Source organism: Porites lutea, chromosome 7 (assembly GCF_958299795.1).
Source record: "Porites lutea chromosome 7, jaPorLute2.1, whole genome shotgun sequence".
Taxonomy (NCBI): Eukaryota; Metazoa; Cnidaria; class Anthozoa; order Scleractinia; family Poritidae; genus Porites; species Porites lutea.
Genome location: NC_133207.1, coordinates 9,275,036 through 9,296,799, shown reverse-complemented (window position 1 = coordinate 9,296,799; position 21,764 = coordinate 9,275,036). Strand labels below are relative to the sequence as shown.

At 41.1% G+C, this 21,764-nt stretch overlaps 1 pseudogene; it reads left to right on the top strand.

The window, feature by feature from the left end:
- The window catches only part of LOC140944422 (uncharacterized), a 25,095-nt pseudogene extending 4,838 nt beyond the window's left edge, over positions 1-20,257 (top strand).
- The last annotated feature ends 1,507 nt before the right edge of the window (positions 20,258-21,764 follow it).

Below are 21,764 nucleotides of genomic sequence, written 5' to 3'. Positions count from 1 at the left end.
TAGTACTACTTCATGCAGCTGTTGTACCCAGTTTTATTGTTCCTTCGGGGTTGAAAAGGTTGAATATCTGGAAATTTGATTTAGGCATAGAACCTCGAAAATAATGACATTCAATTTTCGTAGAAGTAACTCTTTCTGATTGTTTCTCAGGCAATTTACGACTTGTGTTTGGCAGAGAGCAGAAGAATCCTGTTTTATTGTACAACAACTTCATTCGAAAAGCGTTTGTCACATGGCAGGAAGGAGGCGTGCTGCTATCACGACAAATAACCATGGCAACCCGACCACTTTGCACTCCACCATGCGCTCCTCGACAGACTTGCGCAGTACAGGACAAATGTGTCCCCAATACAGGAAGTAAACTGAAATACTTTTTTAAATTCCGTTTAAAAAGAACGCAGTATATGAAGTTCTATCGCATAGACTCGCTGGATAGGCAAACAAATTTTTTTTTTTTGCTCGAATTTCATTAAACAGTTTCGTTATCATAGCCGGTATGAACAGAGCACAGCTAGTAGACCTTTGTTGAAATTTAGTCTTAAATGCAACATTATATATGACTGTGATTAGATTTTTTTTGTTTAGTTGACGGGAAAATTTGGAAAAAACAATAGGAAAAAATACTACACGGCACGATACGATGCAGTACAGTACGGGTATAGTACGGTACGATACGATACGTTACCGTGATATGGTTCGTTACACTACATAGTAAGCTCCATTGCGAGGCTACTCGAAAGGAAAGGCGGTATCAAAACTGAAAGGTACGCTACAGGAACAGGAGGGCATTTTGTAAGCGCATGCGTCAATATGGCCTGTTGAAGTGCCACCGAGGCATTTTCTGTGAATTGTTTACGTTCAGTACCAGCATTTGCAGGCTGTTTTCTGGAGCTAAATGACGTGTAATGGGTGCTACGTTCAACAAACATGTTCTTTAAGGTATCGAGGTATTTCTACGATGAAAGTGAGTTTATTGTAGCCTCGCTGTCGCCCTTGAGGGGACAGTCTTTCCTTTCGTAAAACAAGATGGCACATGATGCACGATTTACGGACAGGTTTTCAGCGTAAGCTTTCGTGTAAGCCGCTTACAGGGCTTACAACCGAGCGGGGAACTGGGAACTAACTGCACATTGCGAGAAATCGTTGAAATGCTAAAGTGAAATATATTTCATAGTCGTTTGGATATCATTTTTTCAAGACACAGGGCCATATTGTAATGAAGCAGTTTTAAAACATAGAAGCACCCTGCATAAAAGAGATAAGATTACAAACTAACGGTGAATTTGGAGAACTGCAGTCGTTGTTCGCATGTTCACAAGTCAAATTCACATCGGCGCGCATGATCTTTGTCATGGTTAGTCTTCCTCTACGGTACGTCTTCGTTGAGAAATATAATACACGCTTTTCAACTATAAATTTAAATCAATATGATTTTGCCAGTAAGATTATGTTTTGAAAATAAGAATATTCTATCATTTAGTTATACAAAGGAAAAAAATTACAGCAATCGTTTTGAATTCTGATTTTTTCCACCTTATTTTGATGGTACACTGTTTGTTTACATTCATTATGCAGATATATATACCATTTTGGCGTTTTAAAGAAAATGTAGCCTAACTCCCCAACCCCAAAATAGCACGAAATGAAACGTTATCAATACACCTTTTAAATAAATCCTGACAATTCTGTTGCAAAGAAATCGCATTTATTCCTAAATGATGCCATTTTGTGGATACTACATTTGTTGATATGCTAATTTGTGAGACATTTCATTCACGAAGGATGTTGACTGAGACCAGCTTCTCCTCTGTATTGAACCACATGCTTGTTTAATGCATCAGTTTCTGCTTGATAATTCTTCCATGATGTACAACTTACATATGGGGTTCATCTGGGTATAGTAAAAAGCTCTCAACAGAAAGATTAATAACAGACAAATTCATCCATCCATTTGTGTCATGTTTGTTTTCGCATCCCAGCTCATTTGGGTGTTTTAGCAGAAGTACTTATTTTTGGAGGAAACAGCATTATATGCACCCCTTTAACAAACTTCCTGTCTTATGTTTAAACAGGATTTGAAGGTGAACAACATCGTCAGTTAGATTTATGGAGTGATGGGCCATTCTCTGTTTTGAATGGATCACTACTGTCATCAAGTATAAATTAATAACAAGAAATCGATTGTCGAACACAGGAGATGTTACTCAAGAGTCTCTTCAAAATACAGAGAAAATAGTAGCTTAGGAAAATCTCTGTCTTTTAGAGTTAAAGAAAAATAAAAGTACTGTTCGTTTTTTTCGGAGTATGTGCATTCGTTTTGCCTGCAACTGAGCTTATGAAATGCTCAAGTGATTATGTACTAGATAATCACTTGTAATTATTGCTGTCTCAAACTCAATCCATTCTTCATTTCCTATGGAATATTTTTTATAAATTTTTCCGCGAAAACTTTCGAAAAACTGTAAAAACCGCATGGATTTCATGTTTTTGTGGCATATATAAACGCGTGTCTCCGCGATCAGTTTAACATGAGACATCGCGCTATTAAATAAACCTCGCGTGGTAAATTTTTGTTCGCTTTTTGTCTTAAAGCAGCTGAACATTGCTACGATGCATTTCCTTCCTGATAAGTAAAAGCACGAGTTTGGAAATCAAACCATAGAAGTGCATTGTTTTGCCAGTGAAAATCCGACTTATACAGGAACATGACTTTTTGGCGTTGGGTCTTAAAAGTCTTTAAAAGGCCAAGAAAACCTACTGCTGAAAAATCTACAAGTGAAAACCCGCGTAGAAAACGTCCGATTTTTGTTATGGAGAATTTTTCTGTAGGAAAGTGCGGTAAACCACCAACGAAATGGCTTTTAAAAGGACTGTAACTTTACCCACGAGTTTTCGATTTCCCGCCATCAGATTTGATGCGACCGCGCTATTGTCGTTCAGCGGATTCACGCATGCGCATACAAAATGCCCTCCTGTACGCTACAGGCTGTCGTTTCTGGGTTTAGCAAAATCACGTGTTGTGTAGAACTTATCAAAGATTACCAGACGGTATTTTAGACAAGCCTGACAAGACTATTAGGGGGAGAGTGGAGTTTACTGATTCTTTGTATATCTTATTTGTGCACTTTAACCCAAGTCTATGATTTTTTTCTCCGTTTAAGATTTATGCAGCGTGAACAACGGAGAGTGCAGTCACAGGTGTACATCATCAGGTCGATGGAAAGTTCAGTGCTCTTGTCCAGGTCACATGCAGCTAAAAGAAGACGACAAAAACTGTAGGAGTGGTGAGTGGGGCCTGATTATAGTGTGGTCTATCCACCCCTTCCCCGTCGGGGACAGACTCTTCGGGGGTTAGTGGAAGGTTATTTAGGTCCGCTCGAACTTTAAACTACACCTTATGCATTGTTTTGAAATTTTTACACAGGAAGGGATAGAAGTTGGCGGCATATTTCGTTAAATAAAACCGGAAGTGGGAGACCAAACATAAAGCTTTTTTCTTTTTTAATTCATAGTTCTTCCATGCCATGGTATGACCCCTGCAAAGAAGCCATCCACTGGAGCAGACTATTTCTGAGGCCCTGCCAGGGTAAATTCCAACAAACGACATGACCCAAAAAGTAGCGACAGAGCCTAAAATGAAATCGGGACAAGAGACAACCTCCTTCGACCAAATAGCGACAGTGACGGCAAAGCCGAGAATATGCGAAATGTTAACTGAGAAATTGAACAACTGTAATGGTTTCTTTACAACGCAACGCTATCCCCCTTTTTCTAAAATTCCAACTGAGACAAAGAATTTTCGATCAATTTCCGACAGCGACGTGAAGCTTTTATAAACACCGACACGAGACGTGGCAGGGCCTCATTTCTGCGGGAGAGGGGCGCCAAGTAACAGTGTCCTTCTAACACCTACTGTCCTGTTGCCCCCAATGATACTTTTGCTAAGTACTGTGAAGGTAACGTTTTTCAATTTACAACAAAGAGAATATCAAGTTAGGCTTCGTCCCTCAATTAGAAAGTTTTAAGTAACATAGCAGGCAACGATGTATCCCTATTTTTGGGAAGAAGGATTCTAACACCTTTGTTCATAGAGTGATTCCTCTTTGCCTTCTGGGCGGGAACTAGGAACGAGGCAATCGCGTTTCCAGGGCTTTCCCTGAAGCCTCGAGGGCAAAGTTGGGAACGTGATTGGCATTCTCATCGGCATGTAAAGGAATGTATGATCGTTGATGACAACACCATCTTTTCTTTTAATCTCATAAAACCCGAAGGGAGTCTGTAATTATAACAAAGCAGGCGTTCATTGGTTCAGTTGTGTTATGAGGACCCACTTGCCTCTTCTGAATTTCAGCCTCTCCAGTCATCATAACATATATTGCTGTTATTTGTCAGTTCCTCTACCAAGCTACTCCATTGTGGTTGCCACTAAAAAGGCAGTATGGCAGCTGTTTATGGACACGAAACTAAACCGAGCCACGTTTAAAAAGGTGCAATTGAATCACGATCCCATGATGCTTGTCGCGCTGGGATATAACCCTGTTGATAAGCGCGTATATTGGAGTGACGTAGGTGAAGGCTCTATAAACCGCATTTTTCTGAGCGGAATGGGAGGCAAGCAACAGGTACAAAGGTAATTTATATACCACTGGACTTATAAATGGGCACCCTTAAATTTTGCAGTAGAACCTTAAAGCAAAGGAAAATGTCTTTACTATATCTCATACGCCAACTTCTTTAATAAGTTGAATCAAGTTCAAGCTTGGTTAACCCTACTCTTGAACATGTGAAAAAGTCGCGTTTTTCATAACAGATGCCTGTTAGTTTTTTTCGTAAGTTTTTATAAACCAGGGGAACACGCAAGGGGAGCGCACGCGCGAGTGCGACATTTCTCTTTTCACCCTAAAAGAACCGCCTATGTTTTTCCCGCATGTTTGACATGTAAACAATTTTAGCCCAAACGTTTTCATCATTTTTTGAGGATTTTTTGGGATAGGGGATTTGAATCTCGGGATTCGGGATCTTTAAGCAAAATGGAGGAGAGATCGGGGATTGAAGGTATACACGCGATGTGAAATGTCAAAAATAACCATCGGGATTACGGAATTGAGGGAAGATTTGGGTCGGGATTAAGGGATTGAAGGACCCAATCGGGGACCGTCATTTTCAGGCAAAGGCTTTGTTATAGAGCTTAGATTCTGAGACGACGACGACTAAGAGTACGAGGTTTCCTCAATGCTGAGTAGTGCTCGTGCGTGAACCAGCGTCATTTTGGCGGGAAAACGAGTTAGCCGTCGTCATTTTACGACGAGTTTTAGCGAGATTCACTGGTGATCCTCGTCCCACTGATCTCCTTATTCAAGCAACCTTTAAAATCGCAATATTTGTTTAAAACTTCCTGTCTGAGAAACCGAGAGAATCTTGCACTGTAGAAGTACCTTTTATTCACCTGCATTAACATGGTTTGATTTTGGTTAATACAGAAATGCAGGTGTCGTGGATGGTATGGCACTCGACGTTGAAAATAATTTCATTTTCTGGACTGAAGTGTCAAATAACATAAGGCGGGGAAGGATCATGCGTGCAAGTTTAGATGGAAGGAACCGCATACAAATACGACAGGGATTAGATAAACCGAGAGCTATCGTCCTCTATAAGCCGACAAGGTTTGTATCACGTGATTGCTGCGCTTTATTGTTGACTGACAGGCCAGGCGCACTTGCTAACCAATCAGAAATGTAATGAGATCACGTGCCTCGCTTACGCGCAATTTTTATGCTCTTGGCGCTGGCTACGTGTGTTTGTGATTGATTCATTTGAATTTCTACGCGTATTCGTTCAGCTGTTCGTTTAGCTAAGGTGAATTAATTTTCTTATGCCACACCCAAAACGAATGCTGGCACTTACTTGTCAAGCATGCGTAATAGCAATCTGGAGAAAAGGATTGAGGGCTATTTTTGTCCCACGCAATCATACCAGCTATAGAAGACTGTAAGTACGTTCTGGTGGTCACATATAAAGGTATTCCCAACTCCGGCTTTTGAAACGGCATCCATTAGAAGATAACAAGTGGCGTTTATAGCGGAAATCGGCCGATACTACTTCCTACTAAAGTAAGTGCATCTGTACTATTTGTTCTGACTCTAGGATGATGTATTGGACTGACTGGGGATCTACACCCAAGATCGCGCGTGGAAGGTTGGACAATTATTTTAACGTGGATACGATGGTGACAGGACAACTAAAATGGCCGAGTGGTTTAGTTATTGATGCAGCTTCGCGTAAACTTTTTTGGGCAGATGCTGGCATGGACAAAATAGAGTACTCTAATCTAGATGTAAGAAGCTTTGTGCTCTTCTCGTATTGGCTGAACATTCTACAAACCAGCTCATGCTGCCTTCCATATGAATATGCGAGATTTCCTTACCTTAATTAAAAGCCTGTGATGTCCTTTTCATTTGCATCGATATAATTTAACTATTATTTCTTCTTCAGGGGCATGGTCGTGGTGAACTGCTCAGTGCCCCACGTGTTCGTCATCCCTTCTCTCTCGCCATCCTAAACAACAGGTTATTATTTCTATAAATGTTGTAATAGTAACTGATAATAAATTAGTTCATAACAAATTAGGTAGCCTACGAGCAACCTCTTCATTCGAGGATTATTTTGAGAAGTCACACGTGGGCATGGAAATATTTTGCCGCTCGCTTATCCGTTCTTTCGCAGCACGCTTCGCTCGCCACTCGAGACGAAGAGCTTGCTCGTAGGCTATAAATGAGGCTGAATATGATCGTCTGAGAGAGTGTGGTTCTGATCACTGTGACCAGCACTGAAGAGCCATTTACGTGTTATGATAAATTTGTCACAACGTTCCACACAGTTGTACGTAAGGTATTTCTGGATACTGGAGATACTCACGAGGATTTGCATCATGGGCTCCTATTACGAGGTTGCGTAGGAAACTGGGTCTTCCAAAAAAGTCCCATAGTGCAATTCGACTCAACACTCCGACCGAGTCTCAAACGCAATCTCAAGGGCTAAACCCTTCTAAGAGTATTCCAAGAAATTTGGAAATCCTGGTAAAAAGTTTTCATTACGAACACAAACGAGTTTTAAGAAACCTTTTAAAAAATACGAGAGGGTTGTGCGAGCATCTCCGAAAATTTTCAAAAGGTCTTCGCGGACCTATAATTTCCGTCAAGACTAGAAGAAGAGCTTAAAAATTTCCTTTGCAATACGGAAAATTTAAAAAGCTACTTAAGCTCTAGAATTCAAAATGATTGCCTATTTTTGCTTTTATGAGTGGCTAACGTCGATATCACAGCTTCTGGCTCAATTCTTGAGGCTTCTTCTTTCTAAGCTTTCCTTTTGGAATGAAAAAGAATCTGTGGCTAGGAACGTAGTTGTTAGTACTCGAAAGTGTTTTTTGTTTTAGATTGTTTTGGAGTGACTGGGAAACTTCAGGAATACATTCAGTGGACAAAGACACTGGCAGAGATATCATAACCGTAGCCAAGGGCCTTGATCGGCCAACTGCGTTTGTAATATTTAAAGCCACTTCTCCAGGTTTGTAATTCTTGATTAGTTCGATCTTCACCCTGCGAGCATAGCCTCTTTTTGTCTTCTTGAGTAAGGAGAAGAAAAGGAAGCTATACGTGAATCGTGCCAAGCTTTTAAAGTCACTGTAGCCTGGACTAGTCAATCTTGTTTTCTCTCTTCAAACTGGTTTTCCGAGTGCGAGCATCCGTTTATTGTGAAACCAGTGGTCATAAATGAACCCCCTGTACCCAGCACACGGCTATTAGGCCTGGATTCGAAACTGTTTCCCAGCATGCTCCACTCCAATCATGCCAAATCGCGGCTCTGCTAACAGGGTGTTAGATCATAAGCATTGGATGGTACTCAGGACCCTTTAGGGAACAATAGAGACCTCTAGATTATGAGACGAGAACGAGTACGAGTACGAGATTTTCTCAATAGTAAGTAGTGCTCGTGCGTTAGGCAGCGTCATTTTGGCGGGAAAACGTGGTAGCCCTCGTCATTCTACCACGAGTTTTAGCGAGCGTGTCGTAGTGGCGGGAACAAGTTAACAAATGTTAGAAGTTTTAGCATTTTGCAATTGGGAGAGGTCTTAACCTTCTCCAATAACGATAACAGTGCTAACTTTTATGGTGAAAAAATGTACAATGAAGAAGTCCGGGGTGACAAGGACCAAATGCTTGACATACACATACCCTTTAGATTTTCTTGACCGGCGCCCGGTTAGCTCAGTTAGATAAGTGCCGGTCTGTTGAGTGGGAAGTCGTGAGTTCAGTTCGGCAGCACTACAAACCAGGGTCTTCAAAAACTGGTAAGATCATGCTGACTGTGACTCAAGTCTTTGTCGCTGTTTTGTTATTGGTCGGTGACGTTACATTTAAGCCGTTGTTGTTTCCTTTATCCTTCCTTTTCATTTGGAAGGGGGCAAGTAGACCCCGGTGTTGTGGTCCATCTTTTCATGGGCTGTCTCGAGAAAACTATTTCGGGGCCACGTTGAAAAGCCTAAAACTTTGCTTACATCTTCTTAACTCCAAAAATGCTCCAGTTTTAATTATTTAAGAATATATAACAATTAGTCACCGAAGTGGAGGTGGCTAATGATGGATATTTACCGAAGCCGCGTAAACGGCGAGGTAAATATCCATCACTAGCCACCGACACTGAGGTGAATAATTGTTTAAGTATATACTAAAACAGTGAGATAATTGAGCCCAAAAATGATGATTTTTAACAAAACTTTTGAAGGCATTTGTTTAGCTCTTGCGGGAAAATTTCCTCAAAAGGAGTTGTGAATTCTTTTTGTATTAAAAATCATTCTGTAAAAAGGATTATTAGATTTAGTTTTAAGCTTATTCATGAACAAGTCAACTAAAAAAAGTCACGCAAGACTTAAACTTAATTTGCATTTGTAAACAACAAAACTTTTTCGCCGGTTTTATCGATAAATTCAAGTCAAAAAGACAAAGCTTTACCTGTGAAAACTTCCACCCCGAGCTTCGTCACTTTCTTCGTGTATTTCGGAAACAGCTTGCTTGATTAGTTGTGAAATTTCTTTGTTTGTTACGGCAGCAAACCGGGAAGGTATTTTGCAACTTACGCGAGTTTGGCGTCTCTCGCTCGGAGGAACTGGCGGTGAATCAGTGAATAGTGCAGGATATTCACTGATTGAGTAGCCAATCAGGGCGCGCGAAAAACACTATCCACTGTTTTAGTATATATTTTAGATATTGCAACTGTTTCCTGTCGTCTGTTTTAACGGATGGCAAGGATGGATATGGATTGAAACCTGAAAAAGTTATGTAAATGTTTTCAAGTTTAAACGATATGCCTGCAAAAAACACCCTCCTCCCCCCCCCCAAAGACATATTTTCGTTCGTATGAGTGCTCACTGGTGAAATTGTTTGATATCTTCCTCTAAAGGAGCACTTGGTGTATGCGGGGCAAGAAACTGAATGATGACTTCGACACAGAATTGATCTAAAACAACAATATCTTATCCTGATGACATAGCCTCTTTGGATAAATTTAGGTTTCTGGGAAACTGCCCACCTACCCCTCCCCTAAGCCATCATTTTGCCCTAAGAGAGAAGTAAGTGTTAATGTTAGCTTAGGGGAGGGGTAGGTGAATGATTTCCCAGAAACTTGATCCGCCTCTTTAACTGGAACTTCATATGCATTGTCAAATTACAGATTTACAGAGTACTTTTTCAGACCGCTTTTTTCAGCTATAAATTGCTTTTTCGACCCCACTGGGGGTTCTGAGGATTCTTGGTAGTGCCCGCGTACTCCGGGTTAATTTTTGGTCCAGGGTTTTTTTTTGGGGGGGGGAGGGGTTATTTTTGCCGTGATTCGATTATCCCCGTCAATTGAAATCCGCAGTACCCCCGTGAGCGTTCGAGTGGGTGTAGTGAAATAACGGCTTTTTGTTTCCATACCAGTCGGTCCCAGTACAAACTGCCCTGATCCAGGTGACCCAGCAAATGGTGACAGGAACCCGCCGCCGCGAAACGGCAGCAGTGATTACCAACAAGGCAGTACAATACGCTACACGTGTTACCCTCACTATAATCTACACGGACCAGTCACCCGCACGTGTCTGACTGACGGCAGCTGGAGCGAAAAAGCACCAGAATGTCTTAGTGAGTACATTGAGCATAGCCTAATAAAACAGCCGAGATTTCGCGACACCACCACTGATTTCCCCGCGAAATGACGTCTGAGAAAAGAGCGCAGAAATTCCATTTTGATTATGAGTCACTATCCAGATCTGGGAAGTGCTTTTAATTGGTTTTTATTAAACTTACCTCATCCAGTCAGAAGCACTAACCAGATATTGAAGGTGACACGTCATCAGTATGGAATTTCTGTGCTCGTTTCTCAAACGTCATTTCGCGGGAAAACCAGTTGTGGCGCCGCAAAATGTCGGCTGTTTTCTTGCAACAAAGCAAACTGAGAAAGGCTTGGATTCTGATTCCTCGCTGTGGATTCCGGATTCCAGGTACCAGAGTCCGGTATTTGTCAGTAGAACTTGGATTCTGATTCCAATTGTTGGATGGATTCCGGATTCCTTGAGCTGTATTCCGGATTCCATAATTGAAAGTTTTCCGTATTCCGGATTCCACAAGCGGGTGCACTTATTTTCATACCCCAACAGATTTCTCTGGGAACCTATCGCTTCATAACGATTAAGAGACTGCTCTTCGTGTTTGTTTTCTACCATAAATTTGAAGCAAAAAGTTTTTACCAGCTTTTCTGAACCTTCCCCTTTATCATCCCAGCATCACTACGCGAGCTACCAGAACATCAGGAAAATCGTGCGTAGTTGCGCTGTATCTTTGAGGTACATTTTCATGACATTTCACAAGTTTACACCTCGAAATCAAGGCTTGGGAGAGAACTAAGCTAATCCGACGTTAGCATGTACGAGGGCTATTGTATTTGAAAGGCTGAACTAACGAAGCTATCATCGTTTTAGAATATCAAGTCTCCGTCTTTAATGCTTCTCCAAAAACAAGTAACGCAAAATTTTGCGCTACGGTAAAAACCCGCGAGTGCAAAACTGCATTTTCCCAAAGTTAGCCTAATTAGGCTCTTACATAAATGGTAATTAGCACAAATTTAGACTGAAGAATTTCTGAAGAAACAAAATACATTGTCGCAAAGAGTATTTAGTGGTATTCAGCTTATCACTTATATAAATCTGCATACCAAATTGAAACTAATGTAAAAATGACTACTAGAAAAAGAACTGAAGCACTGTCCACATAAAATTTGAAGTCCTCCTTCAGAATATTACATACATGTATTGCTATGTCTTATTTTATTTGCCAAAGTGTAAGGATGTTTTCGCAGAAAATTAGAACCTGTTTCAAATTTTAGGCTAAACAAGTTCTTGTATAGAGGGGGCTTAACTGGCAAATTTTAGCCCAACAGGTTCTTTAATAAAAAAACCAGATTCTTACTCGCTTGTTTTTACTGCATTTCTCGTTTCTCTTTAGACCCTCCGAGATTCCGCCAGACTCCAACCAACGTAACCGTCAAAGAAACAAGCTCTGCTTTACTTGATTGTTCCGCTTCGACCCCTAATACAAATATTACGTGGTATAAAGACGGAAAGGTAGTAAAAGGAGATGGTATTGTCGTTTCGAGAGCCGGGTTAATAATTGTGGGCGCTGATCGTGCAAACCAAGGTTGGTATGTCTGTAAAGCAACGAACAGGGCAGGCAGCAAGGAGGTGCGCGCATACCTCAAAGTGACGAGACCTCTTGATGCAGGTTAGTGATAGATGATAAATTTACTTTGAAAAACGCCGCGACTTAAAAACCAAATTGGTTTCTCCATTCTGTCATCTAAGAACGAACGGTAGAGTCCACATTAGCATTTATTTCGTAAAATGTTTTTACCTCCAGTAAAATCGGATTATGTCTTATCATTTCCGAATGATGTCTATAGTTCTTTTCAAAGTTAAGTATCGATTGTTAAACCAAAAAACTTTATGATGAAAAGTTCGTCATAACTCAATGCGCCTGTATTAATAACGAAGCTACCTTAATCGGCATACAATTAGTTAAGAGAATTCAAATAACAAAGCATTTAACTCTTATTACTTCTCATAACCTTTCCTTTTAAATATGTTTTGATATTGTAAGGAAAAAATTGATGCTGGTCACTCTTAAGACTTGAAGGCTTAACGCTGAAAAATGCAACATGGCGGATGCGTGGGGCGTATCTTACGGAGAGGGACACTGGGGGTACCCGATACTGCAATACCGTAAGAAAAATTGGTAAATACCGAAATACCGTGTCAAAATCGATAAAATACCGACATAGCAAGTATGATTGGTCACGCTTACTTAAAGTTGCATCCATCAAGCATAATGACCCCGCCTACGTCTTGGGCAACCTCAGCCATTGTGAGAAAACGTGAGAAGACCTCGATTGACCGGTACAAAGATCGAGAAGCACGGTCATTGTAAACAACAACAATCACTTTGTAGATTAACTGCCAAAAATTGCGTAAATCATGTACCATGCTCATTGTGTTTTGTGTTGCGTATTGTATCGACCTGTATTGGATAGGAGAGCGCAAATGAACGGTACCCAAGTACCGTGAAGGATCTTCTTTTACCGAATACCGGCAGCCAAAAGGATGAAAAACAGCATACCGCAGGGCTAGATGATACCGCAATACTGTTCATTAAAATTAAAATTTCCGAAATACCACATGAGAAAAAGCTTAATGCCGCAATACCGTAAACCCCAATTTCCCCCTCCTTACGACTCTTGCAAGCATTTTCTAAAATTTCAGCAGTTCTTAAAAGTCGTACATTGTTTTGCCTCGATACCTCTCGTCCCGTGTAATAATGTAAATCCAAGGCAGACTTGGATTCTGGATTCAACGCTTGAATCCGGATTCTAGGAACTGGATTCCAGATATTCCAATCTTAAACCAGGTTCCGAATTCCTTGAGCTGAGTTCCGTGTTCCAAAGCCTAAGATTCCTGATTACCTCGCAAGGGGCAGTACTTCAGCACTTAACCCTTTAAGCCCCAAGATCCACAAACAAATTCTCCGGACTGATCTCCACACATCTTCTCTAAGGTTTAAGATCAAAGAGTTATTTCTTTAGTAATCAATAAAGTAATTCTCATAACCTTTACTCTTGATGATCTGATGTTGTTAGGAGAAAATTGATATTGGTCACCCTTAGGACCAAAAAGGTTAAAAACTAAGGGTGGTATAAACACAGCGTTGTCATAAGAAAAAGAAGAAAAAAAAAAGAGAGGAAAAAATATATTTATCGTAAAATTTCCGAATGTGCAGCGAGCCTTTCCGGTTTTAAACGTTACCGATACTTTTTTGACGATTGTAATTCTCATAAGCCTAGATACAAATATCGCGATATTTTTTGAGATATTTAGAAGTTTTTGAGAAATTTAGAAAATGTTGAGAAATGTAGAAAAAAAAGTGATATTTAGAGAAAAAATGATATTTCTGAGAAATTTAGAAGATTTTTTAAGAAATTTAGACTAAATTCAAAAGAAATTTAGGAATTTTATGAGAATTTCTAGAAAGAAATTTAGAACATTTTTTGCGATATTTGTATCTAGGCCTAAATTCTCACCTTACTTTAACCTTGATTTCCCCCCGCAGGCTGCGGCCGTCGCACCCTGACCAATCGTGGCAGGATTATTGGCGGTAAGAAAGTAGAAGCAGGGTCTTTCCCATGGCAAGCCGCCCTGTGGAACACAAGGACGAATAAACTTTTCTGTGCTGGATCCCTTGTCGCTTCGAGATGGGTGGTTACCGCTGCGCATTGTGTAGCTGGTTTGTGATTTTGTTTTCAATGCTAAGGCATCGTCTGGGGGCTGTTTAGACTTTCTATATTAAAGTCCTTTATTTTTTTTTCTTGTCGCCGTGCGAACTCATGCATTGAAGCTCGCTTTTAAGAACTTATGAGAGGTCGACTTGTAACAAGTCTAGGGATTTTTTGGGTAGAGGTATGCCGCCTAAGCCATCAAAACCTGACCCTGTTTAAGAAAAAAATTACTCATTTCGCTACCTTTTTAAGACAAGGGACCTTAATTTATGACCCTGGGCCCAGTTGTTCGAAGGCCGATAGCGCTTAACCCGGGTTTCATTTTCTTATGTTCAAAAGAATTTTCTCGGACAATTTTCTCTGTATTTTTAGAGGTTCCAATCATCAACTTGTAGACAGAAAGAATTGAAAATGAATTGCTTTTTAAGCTTTCAAATGTGAATGCAAATCTCGCACTAACCCTGGGCTATCTTAACCCAGCTTTGAACAATTCGGCCCAGAGTTGTTTCATTTTGCATACAGAATTAGGTAATTTTTCAAACTAAGATCATAAACTACAATTTTTGGAAAAAGTTGTTGTTGCCACAAATGTGGACCGATTATCTGCAGCCTTCACATCATTACTAACGCTTCCGGTCCAAAGATGCCAAATAGTGAATTTGTATACCCTGTTTAAGACTCAAGACTCTGAAAGCCATACTCTGTTGAGCGGCACAAATCCGTCTAGGCGAAATAAGGGAGTACCCCCTCTCGGGGGGCAGCCAAGCGTTCATGGTGCCTTTTTTTCCACATTGGCTCTTCCTGAATTTGCTTGGCCCATGTTCACCAAAAACAAGTTAGCTAAAACTGGAAAATCGCTGGTGTTCATTTTATCTATCAATCTCGTAACGCTTCTTGTTAATGTGTCAATTATGTATTGCTATTGTTAGGCTCTTTAGGAACGTAAAAGGGTTAAGGTAACAGCGACGGCCATAGCCTGCGAGCAAGCTCTGCGGGGCGCTCTGGCGGCCGGGCGGGAAAAGGAGGGAGAGCTTGCAACTACGTCTCTGGAATTTGAATATCTGCATCGAAAGAGTCGATGCGAAATGCTGATTGGCGGAGATGACATTAGTAATGACGTCATTACCCTTCGCACGTAGTTTTCAATGTTTGTTAGCGTGTGTAGCATGGCGATTTTGTCGAGCCGGGCGCACGAGCGGCGAAGCCGCAAGAAAAATAAAACCGCCTGCCCGGATTCGTGGCCTTTTCAACTGCCGCCCCCTTCAACTCATTTTGACATCCTGTTGACAACTTGTTTGGTTTCAATTTTCCCAACCAATCAGAAATAAAGTGTTGACAGCCTAAACACGACACAAACGTTCGTAATATAATGTAAAACGTGACCTTAGCCGGAATTGGAGTTTGCTTGAACAAACACAGGTTTTTTCTTTGTTGCTATCTCTCGCATAGGTGACTACACTGCGTTCTAAACTTGACTGAGTAGATCTTATTTTTCCTGCACTAAGTTGGTTTGTTTCATCCATATTGAGTAATTATTTCCTGTGGTTAATGCTTCTGTACGTGTTGCTGATCGGAATTTGTTGATCTCAGATGCAGTTGTAAAGTACCAATTTGTTTGACCACTCTTAAACGCTAAAACTTTTTATTACGGCTTAGTAAATATTTTAGCTTCTTTGGTCTTTTCCGACTAAAATGCCTGGACCTGGATAACTACAAACCAGGGAGCCTTGGCTTGTAGTTTCTTTCTTCGTGAATGTTTTGACGCTGAGACCGGCTTTTTAAGTGTTGTTTGCAGGATGTATTTTTACGTATAGCGCGATCTTCAGATTTGAGTTGTAGCTTAAACTTAAGCTACACCAAGTACCGAGAATTATACTGTGCGTCTTTCTTCTACTGTACAGGGGGACCCAACGTCAATTTTCGGAAAATATCTGTTCGGAAGACGATTTGAGACCTAGAATTTTCGGAACATTTTTTGTAAAATTTCTTGCTTGCCTACCTCTCCTAGGATTTTCGAACATCTAAAAATTGGTGTAATTGCCCATGTTTAATGAATTTTTACCCTAATAATTTTCGAAAAGGTAAGTTTTGATCCCTATGATTTTCGGATCTCGAGACTTTCAGCTACGAAATCCGAACAGGTGAAAAATTTTTACGAGATAAAAATATGCCTATGTCTACCGTTTAAATACTAAAATACGTTTAACAATGCTATGTTTAAGTGGTTTTGAATTATATTCTCGTTGGGTGCCCCTGACTGTATGCGATTCATCGACCAAAATAGCGGACACCGTTCGATGTAGTGCGCTGGAGTGCGTTATTCTTTAACACCGAGTAATAGAGAAAATTGAGGTGGACTTTCTCTAAGCAAATTAACTGTTTCTGTCATAAGGTCCACTGCTGTACAGCTCAGCGAGAACATTTCCGATATCTGGTCGTCTGTAGAGGGGAAATTGTGATCATACAGGTTTTCGATGAGGATATTTCTTCTTTGGCCATAGCAAAGACAGTAAAGATCATGCTCTTGCCAAAACCTGTTGACAAAATTTCCATGACATCTCTCCTTTGAAGAAGACTGTAAATGGCCATTTCCTGTTTAGGCTTCAATACAGTTGCCCTGTTTTCCAGTCAAATATTCAAGATCGACGACGCTCCGGTCAACGCTTCTTTGATATTTTGATTTTTATTGCGGAGATGATTTTTTCAGTCTCTCGAAACTCTCCCATGGGAGATTACCAAAATATTTTATTGACGGGCGAACATTCTGAACCAGTCGGAAAGATCCGTACGCCAGCGTACGGACCGACTCAAAAAAGCTTCCCGTCCGTGCAGGCGGTTTTTCGAGTTGCTCCCGCCCCAATCTCCTCGCGGTTTCTCTGCCCTCGCCCGCCTTTATTACTTAGCGCGCCTAACCAAAACCGCCATGCTACGCAGGCTAAATGTTTGTTTACATTCGCGCTTGTTCCGCTTCGCGCTGATTGGCGGAAATCTTACAGCTCAGTCGACGGGGATGTCACAGTGGAATTGGAGGTGGATTTCAATTTCCAGAGACATAGTTGCAAGTTCTCCTTCCTTTTCCCGCCCCGCCGCCAGAGCCCCCCGGAGAGAGCTTGCTCGCAGGTTACGACGGCCAGGGCATAAAAGTGAGTTTTGGTTTCTAGTCTGCCTACGTTGTCCCTTAGCTTCGAAACACCTAGACAACATTCCACTGCTTGGTATACCCAAAGGAAGGAGATCTTGGGGAGCAAGGGTGGCGCAGTGGTGAGAGCGCTCGCCTCCCACCAATGTGGCCCGGGTGCAACTCCCGGCGTCGACGCCATATTTGGGTTGAGTTTGTTGTTGGTTCTCTCCCTTGCTCCGAAAGGTTTTTCTCCGGGTACTCCGGTTTTCCCCTCTCCTCAAAAACCAACACTTCAAAATTCCAATTCGATCTGGAACGCACGAAGACGTCGTGCGTCGTGGGTAAACAAACAGTTTCCAATTTTTACTTTCTACTGCACTTATATCACCATCGTACCCAGGGGGTTATTCTCGGTTTTCAGAATGAAGTCCTTCCGATGCCATATTGGAAAACGACAAGACCCTGGGGCGAGGTTGCATTAACTTTTTATAATGGCGTCGAAGGAACGATATACGCAAAGATGCAATATCTAGAACCAGTGTTTGAGCGCAGCAAATTTTGTGCTGGTACCCATGCGCTAATGCTGTGGCACCCAGCTGACGCCACAGACGAAACGTAACTCTGCTTAAGTCCTTCTGCGAAACAGCGCCAAATGTCCTTGTTCTGTGTATACACCTGTGTTAAAGGATTTGTGTAGGCGCCATGACTGGCCTGTTAAAAACGCCATTGTCTATTTACCATTCGGGTTGGAAGTAAATTTGAAACGCACTTCCGGTAATTCGTTGAATACGTTGGGGGCCGCAGACGTCACTAACCGACGTTAAATGACGCCTGCCACGCAGGCATCAAGTGTGAACATGGTCTAAACATTAAGCTCAAGGAACTATCGCTCATGTGCAGTTAATTGTTGTGTCAAGTTTTGGTCCCTTAGCGCAGGACCTTACTCACACTGTACATTTGCACATTCTCCATAATACATCTTGTTTGCCCTCCCCCCTCCCTCCTATAAAAAAAAAATTGCATGACCTTTGCTGGTATTACAGTCGTCCCAAGAGAAGTGAAAGGCAATGCCTATGCAACATTTTGGAGACAGGCAAGGTGTATTATGGGAGACGAACAAATGGCGAATATAGAGCGTTTTCACATGATGTCTGTTGGTGTCCCAAAAGAGAAGAGTGGCCATGTTGTTACAAACCAATCCTGTGGGAGTTGAACCTTCTTCTTATTTAGAAACTTTCTTTTGTTCCGATAAATTTGCATAGCCGCTGACCACGTGACTGAAAAGGCTCTATTGTTATGTAGATACTTCAGTGCACGATGTCCAGGTTCGTCTCGGAAAGATCCTCATTCACCAAGCAGAGCCCAGCAGGGAACAACTGATTTCGGCGAATAGAATCCTGATTCATACCCACTACGACCATCACCGCGGCGACTATGATCGCGATATAGCACTAATCCGCCTGAAGACTGCGGTTATTTATACCGATTACGTCAGACCAATCTGCCTACCCTTGCGAGGAAATGACACTGATAAATTTCTTCTGAGACCCGGAAGAATTGGTGTCATTACAGGTAAGAAGATGGTAACGATCTTGGTTGCCGAACAACTCTTCTATTAGCTGCTCTCTTTCTTTTCTTAAGCAAAGAAATACGCTTGAACCTGGAGAGTGTATTCGAAGAGGATGGAGAGTAGTCGTAACGTTACGTAGCTATGGTAGAAGATTTCTGGTCCTCAACAAACCGTGGTCCTGCAAGTATAGCAGAAAGAAAAAAAAGAAAAAATTGACATGTATGACTTTCCTGTGCATGATTGCACTCAGGAGCAAAACGGTAACCCATACTTTTCTTCCATCGTTCAACAATGCAAATGGCCGTCTCTGTCAAGAAAAATTGTTGAGATCTAGAAATTTTGCGACCATGGTAACGTGACGTCAAACTTCTCCATGGAGGTTGGTCGCTCAACAGAGATTCGTCATAAATTAGCGTAATCTTAACTTCCCAGTCGTCACCCTCTATCTCGGATTCTGTTGTCGTTCAAACTAAGTGTATCAAGTGCTTGAAAGCCGCTTGGTAGAGAAAACCTCCAATGTGATGGCCAAAAGGCATCTAAGAATTAGACTACGAGCAGTCTCTCTTTTTTCTTGGTCTGTCGAGCAAAACGCGCGAGACACACAAATAACCACGCGCGTAACTGAAGGCGCGAGTTTCATACGGAGAGGGTCTCCTCTGAGATCCAACCCCTTCACTGAGGAATGGTGCCCCTTTCGCAGACCTACTAACAGTAAGTCTTCTCATCATTTTTTTTGTAGCTATAAAGTTCATCGAAGTATTCAAGAAAACAATCCTAATAAACACCTTAATAATAATTTTCACTACCCTTTCATATACTTCAACTCACGAAATGCCTACCCTTTTAGATATGTTAAGCCTGAAAAAGGTACCCCTTTCGGGCAGATCCTTTCATTTAGGCCACCATAGGAAGTATCCCCCGGACCAAAAGCAATGTTGTCAGGAACCCGTCAGCGCCAATAGAGCTTAACGCAACATCCCAACATTTTTAAGAATCCCATCGCCAGGTAAGACCAGATAAGGGAGAAAAGAACTTCATCAGAAGCCATTTTGAATAAATTGTGAACCTTGATTAGTGCTTGATTTTGCTTTTTTAACACTACATAATCCAATGTGGAATGTAACTTTCCCCTTTTATATTTGTTTCAAAAGGTTGTTCACAGTTTTAATGACCTATTTGCGTGGAACTGTTTTACAGGTTGGGGCGACAAAAAACGAAGACTACCGGGGCATGCAAGGTTCCTCAAGAGAATGCGTAAAGCCGAGGTAAAAGTCGTAGACCAAAGTACATGTAAAATGGCCAACAGCAAGTACATCGTCACAGACAACATGTTTTGCGCCGGTCACTTCAACGGAGCACATGGTGACGCATGCGAGGGAGACTCGGGTGGACCGCTGGCCATTGAGAATAACCTTTCAATGGATGTAGCTGACGAAAGATGGGTGCTCGCGGGCGTCATTTCGTGGGGAAGAGGCTGCGGAGGAATGGGCACATACGGAGTGTATACGCGGGTTTCGAAGTTTGCTCGATGGATTAACAATGAGATAAACAAGGACGATTGAAATTGTGATATTCATTCTGGACAGCATGTTGACCATACAGAATTTAACCTGGTGCCGACTCAATAGTTGCAAGTGCTGTAAAGTAGTTTATTTTAAAGTAAACATCAGTAAAATTAGTATTCAGTGAAATAAAGACAAAAAGCAGTGGCAATTGAATTTCTGACCATATGTTATTGTTAGTGTTTTAGTGTTGAAGGCAGCTAATTTCCACGTGCTCTTACTCACATACTAACACTTGAGGGAACACCTACCCAGAGTCTTTTTTTGTGGGGTGGTGTTGGTAGGGGGGGGGGGGGGAAAGTGGTTTTTCAGCTTGCGTTATTTGAATTTGAATGGGACTGAGCTGTGACGGAAATGGCGATGGTTTCCCTGTTCATATTCTAAATTGCTGGTCCTATTATTGGGGCTGGATTTGTTCACGGTAGTCCAGAGTTCAGATCCACGACCACGCTTGTAAATAGCCAGCTGGTTTGCCTCCGCCTTGCTGGGATTCTTAACCCTGTTATGTTTGATTTGAAATATTTGTTTTAGTCATTTGCTCGGCCCCTCTAGCATCAGTGCTATAATGTCGAGGGTACATAAAGGAATTATTATTTATTATTATTATTATTATTACCATCATTATTATTATTATTATTATTATTATTATTATTATTATTATTATTATCAAGAAACATGGAAGTTTGTGCCAAACATTTTACAGATAAGCGCGTTACACAAATATAATGTAAGCGTCTCACACCCCCTACCAAAAACTTGCCCATAGTTGCGTTGAAAGTGAGTAGCCTGTGGTATAAACTTTAAAACGTTGGTATGGTTTGCTTCCAGAACAACAAAAAAAAATTGACGCGTAATAAGTCCCATTATCAACATGTTAAAACTTACATGATGCAGGGCTGTCAAAATGTTTTTAAGAAGCAGGCTGATGATGACTAGTAGGCGGCTTGAGGCTAGAGTCTCGGAAATGGCGTTTCCAGGGTTTTCAGTTCAATCCTGGCCGGAAACACTTCTTTTAATTTTTTATTTTTTTATTTTTTTATTTCTTTTTTAGTTTCATTTGTATGTATACTTTTGTATTACTTTCATTTTATCGAAACAAACGAGCAAGCAAAAAACAAAAAAAGATTCGCAAGTACGTAAGGGACTGGGTACATACGTTTTTTTTTTTTTGGGGGGGGGGGGGGGTAAACAAAGTTTCGCTTTATATTTTCTAAGTTTCTTCGTCCGTTTTCTCTAACAATAAAGAGGGTCAAAAACAGAACACCTTAAATGACAACAAGAGATGACATTTCTTTTATATTTTCTTTAAACCTCGACAACATTTCACGGGTTAAATCAACTAATCAAAACCACTAAGCAGGCAAGCGCAGACACGTTGCGCTTCTCGTTTGGCCCGTTTCCTTTGGGTCGAACTTGCGCAACGCCTATAACACCTGGCAGAAAACACTTGCTCTTTTAAAATCCTTTCTCAAACTCATTAATAATTCATAAAGAAAATTCAAAGGAAATTAATGTTTAATGAGTGTTTGGATATCAGATGAAAAACTGCTCATTTTTGCATCCTTAATTTCTCCTTCAAAAATGATTTTCTTTGAGAAGAAATATCAAACATTCGACACAGTGTTTCATCACCAGATGAAACACCTCGAAGTTCGTC